Source organism: Schistocerca nitens, chromosome 1, assembly GCF_023898315.1.
Source record: "Schistocerca nitens isolate TAMUIC-IGC-003100 chromosome 1, iqSchNite1.1, whole genome shotgun sequence".
Classification (NCBI taxonomy): domain Eukaryota; kingdom Metazoa; phylum Arthropoda; class Insecta; order Orthoptera; family Acrididae; genus Schistocerca; species Schistocerca nitens.
In genome coordinates, this window is record NC_064614.1 from 580,447,039 (window position 1) to 580,460,116 (window position 13,078).

Below are 13,078 nucleotides of genomic sequence, written 5' to 3' on the forward strand. Positions count from 1 at the left end.
CAACTGAGGTCGCTGATATGGAGTACCTGGCAGTACTTGGTGTTGTGGATTGGCAAGACAGCCAACCCACTATAAGGAAGCCGAAAGGCACGCGTTTAAACTCACGCAGGCTGGCGTGAGGTCTGGAACAGGACAAGGAATTGAGACTAGCAAAAAACGTACGTATCTTCTGGAATACTTAACTTTAATCCATAATTGGTGAACATCGCTCTTGACGGTACATGTTTTACAGCATCAATAGTAACGTAATGGCGCCTTGCTAGGTCGTAGCAAATGACGTAGCTGAAGGCTATGCTAACTATCGTCTCAGCAAATGAGAGCGTAATTTGTCAGTGAACCATCGCTAGCAAAGTCGGCTGTACAACTGGGCGAGTGCTAGGAAGTGTCTCTAGACCTGCCGTGTGGCGGCGCTCGGTCTGCAATCACTGATAGTGGCGACACGCGGGTCCGACGTATACTAACGGACCGCGGCCGATTTAAAGGCTACCACCTAGCAAGTGTGGTGTCTGGCGGTGACACCACACTTGGTAGCACAATGCATCTAACATGAAAAACTTATGTTTTTGGGGGTATCCGGATACTTTTGATCTCATAGTGTAAGCCGGTGGCTTTGTGGAAATGGCCTGATGATGGCGCCGGAGAAATCTTCAGTAGTTATATTCACTAGGAATTTTTATTTACCAATAAATTATTTAATACATATAAGTGATAAAGTAATAAAAGTTAAAGCACTTTTCTGCTCTTAGGAATGACATTGCACAGCAAACTTCCTTGGACGGCACATATTAACACCTTAACCGAAACCAGTGACCAAACGCTTAATATTATTCGATCACTTACTACAATGTGGTGGGGAGTGCATCCTTCAGCGCTGCTGATCCTACACCGCTCCCTCATTAGATCCAGATTGGATTATGGATGTACTCGAATACACTACAAAAACACGAAGTGCAAAATGTTAGAGAAACGGAATAGATTTCAGCACCGCTGTATATGCACTTGCTTAGGAGTAATGAAATTCATACCAACAAATGCACTCCTGGTGGAAGCGCAAGAGATGCCCTTCCATATAAGGAAGAAGATGCCCATTTAAAGATAGACAGTGGAGAAATTATCATGCTCACAGCACCCAATTCATCAAATTTTACGACTGTACCGTCCTTCTCCAGGAAATTTGGGCAGAAAGCCTTTTGATTTCGGCATATAATGATTTGAGAGACGAGTGCAGAGACACTGCCACAAGTATACAGTGGTCTGTTTACTAATATTATTATTTCGTAATCAGGGATCGCATCTCATTCGAAACGGTAGAGGTGAAATCTGATTTCTTGGAGACACAGTACTGCAAAGGCAAATGGAGGAAACAAGACAATGGGGATTCCACATGTACACAGATGGATCAAAGACTGCAGGAGAAGAAAATACTGGATGTGTCATACGAGTATTGAGTCCACAAACTGCAGATAGTCCAAAAATATAATTTACCAGCAACTACTTCTATCTATCTGGCCGAAACAATCACAGTATTGAAGGCGATACAGTGATGTACGAATGAGAAATACACATCCCATGCAGTATTACCAGACTCGAAAAGTGTACTTGAAGCAATATCAAATAGAAAAATCTCAAAAACCACCAATGAGTACCTACTCCAAGTTCGTTATTGGTTTTATGAATGCCTCAGGAGACAGTAACAAATTGCCTTTATGTGGGTGAAAGCCTATCGTGGAATCCCGGACAATGAAAAAGCAGATCGGTTGGCACAGTGAAAGGTGGCTACACTGAGCCACAGCGCCAGAGATCGCTAGAGAGCATTGTTCGCCCGCCTCCACTGGCAGAGTGATTATTGAGATGTCGTAGTAGTCAGTGCTTGTCCAGGACTCGTAGTAGTCAGTTCGTGTTGAGATGTGCTAGTAGGGAGTGCTTGCTGAGATGTGATACTGATAAATTCTTGTTGAGATGTTGTAATAGCGAGTCGGTGTGGAGATATATTGTAATAATTTGAGTGCTTGTCATCAATATATGAAGGTAACGAAACTTGATTTATTTTTCATTATTTCCATGTTTTAAATAATGCGTCATTACAGGTTCAGTCAACAAAGCATCTGGCTTGTGTTCTTGGATTAGAGTGTAATTGTGGTTCTCTTGAGTAATTATGGTATTTTTATTTCCTCTAATTAATTCAGTATAAATGTTATTTAAAAATTCTTGTGTTGTTGAAGAAGAACCGTGCCAGATGCGTACGTTGAGTCATACTTCCACACACAGAACAGTTACACTTGTGCTTTGGTTTCGTAGGTTTTTATAGTTGCTGGGGACTTAATTAATTAATTGTGTTAATGAAAATTTCCATTTCATTCTTTGTTATTGTTCTGTGCAGTCAGATAGCGTAATAATAACAGTCAGGGCCAACCGTTTACGAGACTTCGTAACCGGACAGACAGCTGCTAAAGCAAGAAATCAAAATCATTTTCATTACATTTAATTAAGCCCCCATGCACGTGGCGACCGCTGCTTCGGATCGTCCCTTGGAATTCTTCTGATTGTAAAAATAGTAGACAGTAGTATTGTTGTAGTAATTTGTAGTCTAGTAATTGTAGTCTATATTGCATGTGTAGATTTGGTAATTGGCATTCTTCTAATGGTATTTTTCAAAATTTATTTTTTTTGTTGCCTTGTATACGCGTTTGACGATTTAGTGCAATTATTTCAATTGTTCGTTAATCGTGTTTGAGGGAAACATTTCGAGTGAATGATTGTTGGAGATAAAGTGTCATTGTGTGCAATTTTCATATAGTGACGAGTTTTGTATATTTTGTAAATGATTACGCGATCGATGAAAAAGGCAAAAATGATGGATAGTCAGAATGACGAAATTGTTGACATGGCGAACTCGCCAACACAGGACAACAGTACGATAAATAATGAAGTTGAGAACAATTTAATAAGCAGGGAAAATAGTCCAGAACCATTTCAAAATTTTTCTCAATCAGAAAGTTTTCAGAATTCGAGATTAACGACAGAAGATTCTGAAATAGTATCGAACACAAATAGCTTTACAGCCATGACGAAGGAAACTGGTTTTGCGGGAAATGTTAGGGGCGAAAAGAATTTTGAACCATTTAATATGGAGCAGTTGATGGGTGCAATATTAAATTTGGGATCACAAATAGGAACAATTACAACTGATATGGGAACAATTAAAACAGAGATAGGAACTTTGGCAACACGGTTAGACTCACAGGGATCACAAATAGGAACAATTACAACTGGTATGGGAACAATGGAGCAGTTTCGATCTGAATTTAAAACAGAGATAGGAACAATTAAAACAGAGATAGGAACAATTACAACTGAGATGGGAACAATGGAAACACGGTTAGATTCACGACTAGGGACATGTTTCAAAAACATGAAAGATGAATTAAAGAAAGAAATTAGAGAAGAAGTACAACCGATTTTGAATGCTCACAATAATAGATTAATTGCAGTAGAGATTAGACAAAGGGAACAGGATAGAGAACAGGAGGAAAGAGATCGCGTGATAGTACAAAAATTTTCAGAGTTAAATTTACAACGTGCACACGATAAGGAAGAAATATTTGAGAGAATCGAGGAATCCGTACCAAATGACAGAATAAATAACTTAACGCAACAGTGTGAACAGTTAACTACTAAATGTGACAATACCGAAACCCGAGTTGCGACACTGACGGAAGACGTAAACTTATCGCAAAGAGTTGAGGAGATTCCAGATAAATTGACAAGTCTTAACTTAAATGGGGACAGAGATTCAGATGATACAGCACCATTGCCATTTGCAGAAACCGAAGAGTACCAGAACATAAATAAGCATGTTGAAAATCAAGGAAAAGTTAATGAACGCGTCAAAAGGGAATTTGAGGCATTACAAAAGCAAGACAAATATATTGAAAGCGAAATCGTAGGAAAAGACAGCAGACGAATTTTAGAATCACAGATAGCAGAGGGCTTTGAAGAAAGTAATTTGTTTCATTTACGGGATGTAACAAGAGAGCGCCAGGCGCGGGAACTTGACAATAATCGACATTTGGACTGGGACAGACGCGGTAGGTCTTTGTCGCCGCGAGGCGGAAGCTTTGACTGTAAACACTTCTTGACTGTTCGGAAATTTAAGATCTTTTGCAATTCTAGGAATGACATACGTCCATGTTCATGGTTGGATCGATTTACGTGCGCACTTCCGCCAAATTTGCCACTAAGTCACAAACTGAAATTTATGTGCAGCTATTAAAGTCCTCAGGGGATTCACTACACTAAGTGAATATGTGCCGTAGCGATCACAGGGCCCCGAGCTGTAGTGGTGCTATTTCCCTTTTAGTTTTCTGCACCGCTGCCTACTCTTTCACTATTCTTTGCATCTATAAAAACAATTCTTCTACTATCCATCTATCTAGACAGTAGGTAAAGAATAACCAGATTTGACTGTTTTACCCGAAAGTGACTTTGGAAATTACCGTTTGGACTTACTATATTTTCTGCAGCATTCATTCGTAGTTTAAACAAAATTTTACCTGTTTATCTTCGTGACAATATTACTTCATATGTTGACGATATTCTTATTGCTAAACGTTCTTGGCGTGAGCACAACAAAATTTTGGATTCATTATTACGTATTTTTGCACGAGTTGGCATGACAGTGAACTTGGAAAAATCAGAATTTGGTCGTTCTCAGGTGAAATTTCTCGGTCACATTATTTCTACAGAAGGTATTCTCCCTGATCCAGAGAAACTAGACGCTATTCGTAATTATGCTGTTCCTACCACAAAACGTGATGTTCGTAGTTTCCTTGGTGTCTGTAATTTTCTTAGACGCTTTGTTAGATTGGATGATTTGGCCACACCTCGTTTACACATTTCTGTTATGCGCACTTTGGTCCCAGAAAATGCTTTCATAAATTACGAGAAAATTGCTACTTCAGTAATATGGAAAAACGTATTCGATCTGTTCTTGCCAAATGCAAATTATGTCAACAGGCTAAGCCGCCAACTGTTTCTCACAGAGCACCGTTGTTTCCTATCATTCCAGCGAAATTAAAGGACATGGCTGCAGTCGATTTGTTCGGTCCAGTGGTTCGTTCTACTAATGGTTTTGCGTACATTTTCGTAGCAGTGGAATTGACATCAAAATATGTGTGTTTTACACCTTTACGCAAAGCAACAGCTCGTTCAGTATCTAACGCTTTCATCAAACATTTTCTTAAAGAAGTTGGTCATGTTGATAAGGTTATATCAGATAATGGATCACAGTTTCGCTCTAAAATTTGGCTTCGTACTCTACGGCGTCGTAAAATTAAACCAATCTTCATTTCACTTTTTCACCCTCAATCTAATGCTTCAGAGAGATGGATGAAGGAAATCAATAAATTGTGTCGTCTTTATTGTCATCAGAATCACAGAACGTGGGATCAGTATCTTCATATTTTTCAAAATATTCTGAATGAACTCCCTAATGATTCAACTTCTTTACCGCCTACACTGATATTAAAAAATAAAGCACCGACAAATCGCATTTCTGGAATCGTTCCTTTTCCGCCTTCACGAAAACTGCGGCATTCTGAAGTTGTGAACCTGGCCCTACGAAATATTGCGTCTGCGGCTGCAAGAAGAGAGAAATCAGCTAAACGTCCTGGTCGTTTAAAAACTTTGTCAGTTGGCCAGAAGGTGTTAATTAAGTCTCATCGTTTGTCTCATAAAGGAAAAGGCTTGTGTCGCAAATTTTTTCTGCTTTATAACGGTCCATATAGAGTTCGCAAAATTATCCATAATAACACTGTTGAAGTAGAAACTCTTAAATCTCGACGCTCTAAGGGAATACATCATATATCTAACGTTAAAATTTTTGTGGAATGACATACTTTAGAGAAACTAACAGCTACATGTAAACACACGGAGAATGCAAGAGTACCGCGCTGTGTTTTGGCGGCGGCGCGTACTCAAAGCAACAGTCAAGTCGGCGCGCCGCACAAGGCAGTCGTTGACCGCAAACAATCACTTCTTACGTCACGCGCCTACAGCTGATCGAGCGCCCAGTGTGAATGCACTGACAGCCGTAAACAAATACACAGTCTAATTTCTCGGATTAAATTCAGTATAAAACTATAGTGATTTGGTAAATTATGTTATTAACGTTCAGTATTTTTCAGGATACGGTTGTGTAAAATATTTAAGACCTTCAGGTAAATTCTGTGCGTGTCCGACGTTAAGACGACTTGCTTTGGAGAAAATTTTCAGGAAGAAGGTCATTTCGAAGAAGAAAGTAATAAGCAAAAAAAGGTAACGGTTAATTGAGTTTATTTTTCAGGTAACATAATTCCACTTAGGTACGTACTTTAGACGTAATTTGCTGCTCGCGATTACGTGACTCATACCTTGTGCTAATTTCATGTTCTATGAATTTACTTGTGAAGCGACGTGCTTGCGCACATTAACTGATTTTGACAGTGATTGACTAATGAACAGGGTTGTTATTTGTGTATATTAGGCATCGCTTGGCTGCTATGCTTTTTCACTGATGTCATATTTTTTTTATTATGTGCCAGCTGTGCTTATTTATTTAAATTATAATTGTCACCTGATTAATTGTGCTGATGTGGTTAGATATGTAAGTTACACTTTGTGATTTATCTGCTTGCGCCTTCATGTTTACTTATTAAGATTACATATAAACATTTATTTGCTTATGCTGATATGATGCTAATGACCTGTTTATTGTGTAAGGCATGTTTGCTGCTGTGCGTATGGATTGCATATTTACACATTTCTGTTTTGTTGTCATAACTACTCTTCAATTTAGAATATAGCAATGCTGATGTACAGTGTACGAACATAGAGTTTAGGTTACACTGTGGTATTAATTGTAGATTGTTCGCTTGGCAGAGCCTTGTTATAGGGATTGTGCTGCATCCACTTGTTGACATTCTGTTCTCTACTGGTATATTTACTCGCTATTGCATGTTTTGCTTACGCTCAGTGCCTTATATTTTTAAGATAAGAAAGTGAACTGCTATAATTCGACGAACGACATTAGTAAAAGAAAGTCATAGAAGTCACATGAGCTGAGGTTTTATGGAAGCTGTATAAATTTATGCTAATAGGAAGGAAGCTAACGACATGACAGACCAAAACTAGGTTTAGACCATTGACAGTATTACACTGCATTTTTCGTGAGCAATTGAAATAGGAAGTGACACTTGACACAAGGAATACTCCACATGATTGCTTCTGCCATGATTCTTGAAGTGGTGTACACACTGTGAAATATTATGATTATTCACACTCCGTAATCGTACTTAATTACTGAGAGTTATTCGAACTAAGTCTGTTAGAGGTCATGTATGCATTTCTTTTATTTAATGATGGACAAGGAACCAAAATGTATCTTATAATTTATAATGAGTAGAAAATTTGGGTCAGATGGATTACACAGAGGTTGTGTGTGGACACTGTGTCTTCGGATTGCATGGGATGCTGAATTGAAGTTGCACTAGGATTTTGTCTGTACTTGTTCGAGGAGACTGACTAGAGGAAAGAGTTGTTATGGAAGTGAAATGATATTGGTGCTGAGGTTTATATGTATAGACGTATTATTGAGGTATTGAGATTATGTGAAGTTGATGATTATTCGAGTTTTGTGGACAAGAGGTAAGGTAAATGAGGTATTATTGAAGTTAAGTGATGATTATTGGAGTTTTGGTGGATAAGAGGTAAAGTAAGTGAGGAGCATATTGTTTTTGTTGGTTTATATGGAACAAGGAGGATGAAGATGGCAGACTAGAACACTAAAGTGGAAGGAAGATTGTCTATACACACACTTTGTTAAATCACTAAGCAGTACATATTTTTTTGGGGGGAGAGGAAGCAATTGCATATCTTGGCTCACTGACAGTTGTTCAGCAACAGTACAATTTGATCTGGCTTGGCAAACATTGGTCTTGACATGATGACTATGACGTTGACTAACTATTATTGACTGTTATACATTGCTGCCACTACTACTTGATACACATGATGAACATAAAATTTTGACAGAATTGCATTTACACAGTTAACACTTTTCAATTACACAGTAGCAATAATGTGGATGAAAGATGAGTGAGTGTGTTTTGTGTGTTTTCCTTTTATAGTCCCAGAGAAGTGATCCCAACCTATCTCCTAAATATTATTTTATTTGTTGGTAGTGGCTTGCACTGACACCCATAAATATTATAGGTTAACTGTTATTGTGTACTGTAATAGTTAATGTGACAATTACCTGATATCATTTGTGTGTTTATTATGATTTGTATGTTTAGTGTAAGAGCATTGATTATATTTTGTTAAAGAAATTGTATGTGCATTCAAACTATTGTTCATGACTGAACTGTCTCAGTAGTTATGGTGAATAGTATGGACTGTTACTTGCACTTTTTCTACATGATTGGTGCCACAAGGACATGTTTAATTTCTGCTGATGAACTGTGTGATCAGTGATTGTAAAAAAAATTATGGACTGTTACTTGTACCTTTTCTACAATATTGGTGCCACTAGGACATGTTTAATTTCTGCTTATAAACTCTGAAGAACAGTGTGATCAGTGACAGTGTATTTTATGGAACTGCTTCTGCTGAGAAATGTTACTTGTTGGTGTCTGCACCTGCTCAACATTGCTGGGTGCCACTGATGGATTGCTTCTACTGAAATGAAGTCACCTGTTGCTGTGTGCACCTGATCAACATTGCTGGTGCCACTAATGGACTGATTCTACTGAAATGGTGTTACTTGTTGGTGTCTGCACCTGCTCAACATTGCTGGGTGCCACTGATGGATTGCTTCTACTGAAATGAAGTCACCTGTTGCTGTGTGCACCTGATCAACATTGCTGGTGCCACTAATGGACTGCTTCTACTGAAATGGTGTTAATTGTTGGTGTCTGCACCTACTCAACATTGCTGGGTGCTACTAATGGACTGCTTCTACTGAAAATATGTCACCTGTTGCTGTGTGCACCTGCTCAACATTGCTGGGTGCCACTGATGGATTGCTTCTACTGAAATGAAGTCACCTGTTGCTGTGTGCACCTGATCAACATTGCTGGTGCCACTAATGGACTGCTTCTACTGAAATGGTGTTACTTGTTGGTGTCTGCACCTACTCAACATTGCTGGGTGCCGCTGATGGATTGCTTCTACTGAAATGAAGTCACCTGTTGCTGTGTGCACCTGATCAACATTGTGGGTGCCACTGATGGACTGCTTCTATTGAAAAAATGTTACTTATTGGTTTTTGCACCTGTTGACCATTGCTGGGTGCTATTGCTGGAACTGTCAACTGCTTATTCATGGGCTATGGATAGCGTTTATGTGAATATTTGTATAAACTGATTTTTTTGTGTATTACTGTTTGTGGAAAGTTATGAGACTCTTACCTGCACATATTCGTCATTGCTGACGCTATTGATTGAACTGTTTAACCACATAATACTTGTGTAAACTATTATGTAAAGTCACAGGCATGAAAGAATTTGTATTGCTTACTGTATTCTATATAATAGGTTATTGAAAGGTCAGTGCAAAGCCAAAATTTTATCTAGTTATATGGTATTTACGTATTAATATTATCTTTTATTTTTGTCTGTATTTTTTTGACGAATTTGGTGGTATTTTCACCACCAATGCTGGCAAAAATACCATCAAATTCTAGCCGTGGAGGAAGGGCATATGAAAGGTGGCTACACTGAGCCACAGCGCCAGAGATCGCTAGAGAGCATTGTTCGCCCGCCTCCACTGGCAGAGTGATTATTGAGATGTCGTAGTAGTCAGTGCTTGTCCAGGACTCGTAGTAGTCAGTTCGTGTTGAGATGTGCTAGTAGGGAGTGCTTGCTGAGATGTGATACTGATAAATTCTTGTTGAGATGTTGTAATAGCGAGTCGGTGTGGAGATATATTGTAATAATTTGAGTGCTTGTCATCAATATATGAAGGTAACGAAACTTGATTTATTTTTCATTATTTCCATGTTTTAAATAATGCGTCATTACAGGTTCAGTCAACAAAGCATCTGGCTTGTGTTCTTGGATTAGAGTGTAATTGTGGTTCTCTTGAGTAATTATGGTATTTTTATTTCCTCTAATTAATTCAGTATAAATGTTATTTAAAAATTCTTGTGTTGTTGAAGAAGAACCGTGCCAGATGCGTACGTTGAGTCATACTTCCACACACAGAACAGCTACACTTGTGCTTTGGTTTCGTAGGTTTTTATAGTTGCTGGGGACTTAATTAATTAATTGTGTTAATGAAAATTTCCATTTCATTCTTTGTTATTGTTCTGTGCAGTCAGATAGCGTAATAATAACAGTCAGGGCCAACCGTTTACGAGACTTCGTAACCGGACAGACAGCTGCTAAAGCAAGAAATCAAAATCATTTTCATTACATTTAATTAAGCCCCCATGCAACAGTAGGCCACGAACAACGTGACACCACTAGACATAAAGCTTCCCTATACGGAATATGTACAAATTTACTCGGAAAAGGGCATTCCAGTCCTGGCAGAAAAAGTGGACGCTGAGCTCACGACACAAAGGAGGCGCCTATCCGTAAGTACAATCACGAATTTTTAAATGACCTTGTTTTGAGTACGTTTGTGGACCCCGACAAGCAATATAAGGCTTAATCATGGGACATTTCCAGAGCATTTATACCGACTGATTATAAACCAAACACCAGCCTGTGACAGTGGTGATAATACCCAGGGAGTTACGAACCACATGTTATTTCAGTGCAGAAAGTATAGTGAGGCGAGGAACAACTTTTTAGCATTTGTTGCCAAGTATAAAATCTCACAACCAATGTCAGCCAAGTCCTTGCAATCAGAACCCAACATTAAAACCTACAAGAAGATAATCAGATTTTTCAGATCTTTGTATCTTTCCTTAACGGATAATCATCACAATGTAAACAAAAATAAAAAGTTTATAGCACATGTATGGCGCTCAACACTGGCATTGAGAATATTATGCAGTGCACCACAGTAGTTTATTTACAATATGTGTGCTGTTCGCAATTCAACAACAAGTATCCGACCGCTGTGGCCCAGCGGTTCTAGGCGCTTCAGTCCGAAACCCCGCTGCTGCTACGGTCGCAGCTTCGAATCCTGCCTCGGGCATGGATGTGTGTGATGTACTTAGATTAGTTAGGTTTAAGTAGTTCTAAGTCTAGGGGACTGATGACCTCAAATGTTAAGTCCCATAGTGCTTAGAGCCATTTGAACCGCGTGTACGTCAACCTTAAAAACCATAGGGAGCCAAAAAAAGAAATCGCCATGTACTGCAACTTACGTAAGTGAATACAACTATTTCACATTATATCTAAATAAATACAAGCACTTTAACGTGTTTTTGTTAATGAAACAGCTCGTAAAATGGCAGTAAATATTTAAACGATCTTGTGCAGTAAATTATTAGACGACATGCTGTTGATCAGAGCATCTATATAACTGAAAATATTAGTCATCTGAAGAAGCCCGAAACCGGTAAAAACAATGAAACAAAGCATTTTAAAAGTATCTCGTGCTGGTTGCGGCATTCAGCAACTAGACAATTAATTGTTTATATGCCTCGTATAATTTAAACGTTGCTGTATCAACATGACGGAGAATTCGAAAATTACATATTGATCTTTCTCTGTGATGAATTTTGTGGCGTCCTTGGTTAATACGGAGTGGTGTAGAACACTATAGACATTCAATAACGAATCAGAAATCAGCGTGAGTCGTTATGAAAATGAAAACTCCAAAACTAACTGCAATAAGATAATATTTTTCATATTTTACACGACGGGCCTGTTTCGGCTTATTGCCTTATAACATGGGTGCAAAAATAACATTGGTAAGATGATCTGTATGCAAATTAGGGCTGTTTTATTCTTATTTTTGCATTGGTCTTACGTCTAGTTGGAAGTGATGATCATATTTCATCTACAGTAATTTTTTTCTGTCAAGTCATGGTAAGTATAATAGTTTTGTAGTTACCAAACGCAGAAAATACGTTTATGACAGATATTTTGACAGTTAAGTATTTTGACATTTCATTATTACGATGCTGTATGTTTACATAGTATGTACAGCTTACCAAGAATGATGATATATTTCTCTGTTTTCCTTTGAATTTTATCTACTGTCTCGGTATGTTTTGTTTTCCATGCGACTGTCTCTTATCGTATTCTTTTATGTCAACAAGATAGATTTTATGTTTAATATCTGTGTGTTCATTTAGAATTCGTGTGGATATCTTCTTGTATGAATATATATTTCCAGTTCTTCGAGAATGTTCATAGTAAGTCATTTCTGTATTCTGTCTAATATTTCTAAAGCAGTTTCAGTTTTTTCGGCTTTGTGCTGTTGAGTTTTTAGTTGTAAATAGAAGCCTGACAGCAGAGTATTACTGTTTCTAGTGTGTTCTTTAGATCCGGTGTTAAAATTTCGTCAGGTTTGGCTAATATATAAATTGTTGCAATCGTCAGAGGTGATCTTTTATATTTCAGAAGTGCCTTTTTCTGAGATTTTTGTTGTGGTTGAACGTAATTTAGTTATAAGATCGTTATTTGTACAGAGATCCGGATGTATGTGTGTGGGTTTAAATAGTGCATTTATCTGATATTCGTCCTAGGTACATTGTTGGCATGAGGGTTGTACTATATTATGTTAAGGTTTCTCTAGTAAGACATATGTCGTTATGTATCGTGATTCGTTTCGGTTCTGCGTGTGTTTTTGTGTAATTTTCTTACTATATCTGTATCAAAATAATTTTTGCAGGATATTCAAAAGGACGTTTCCAGTTATTTTTGTATAGCTGGTTGTTCTAGTGGTGAACTGATGATTCGGTGAATCATTGAGTAGAAGAAGGCATGCTTTTGTGTTTTAGCATGGCAAGAGTGGGCATTTATTGTATTATCTGTGATGGTATGTTCTGCATGTTCAAACTTGTGGCGGTTGCTGTCTTTGCTGATTTTCAGGTCAAGATAGTTTACTGAATTATTTATTTCCAATTCCATAATACATG

The 13,078-nt window shown here is 38.1% G+C and overlaps 1 protein-coding gene across 1 annotated transcript in view; it reads left to right on the forward strand.

Annotated features, from left to right (window-relative positions):
* Nucleotides 1-13,078, forward strand: part of LOC126236442 (lachesin-like) — a 464,103-nt gene that overhangs the window by 124,612 nt on the left and 326,413 nt on the right. The window lies entirely within an intron of this gene.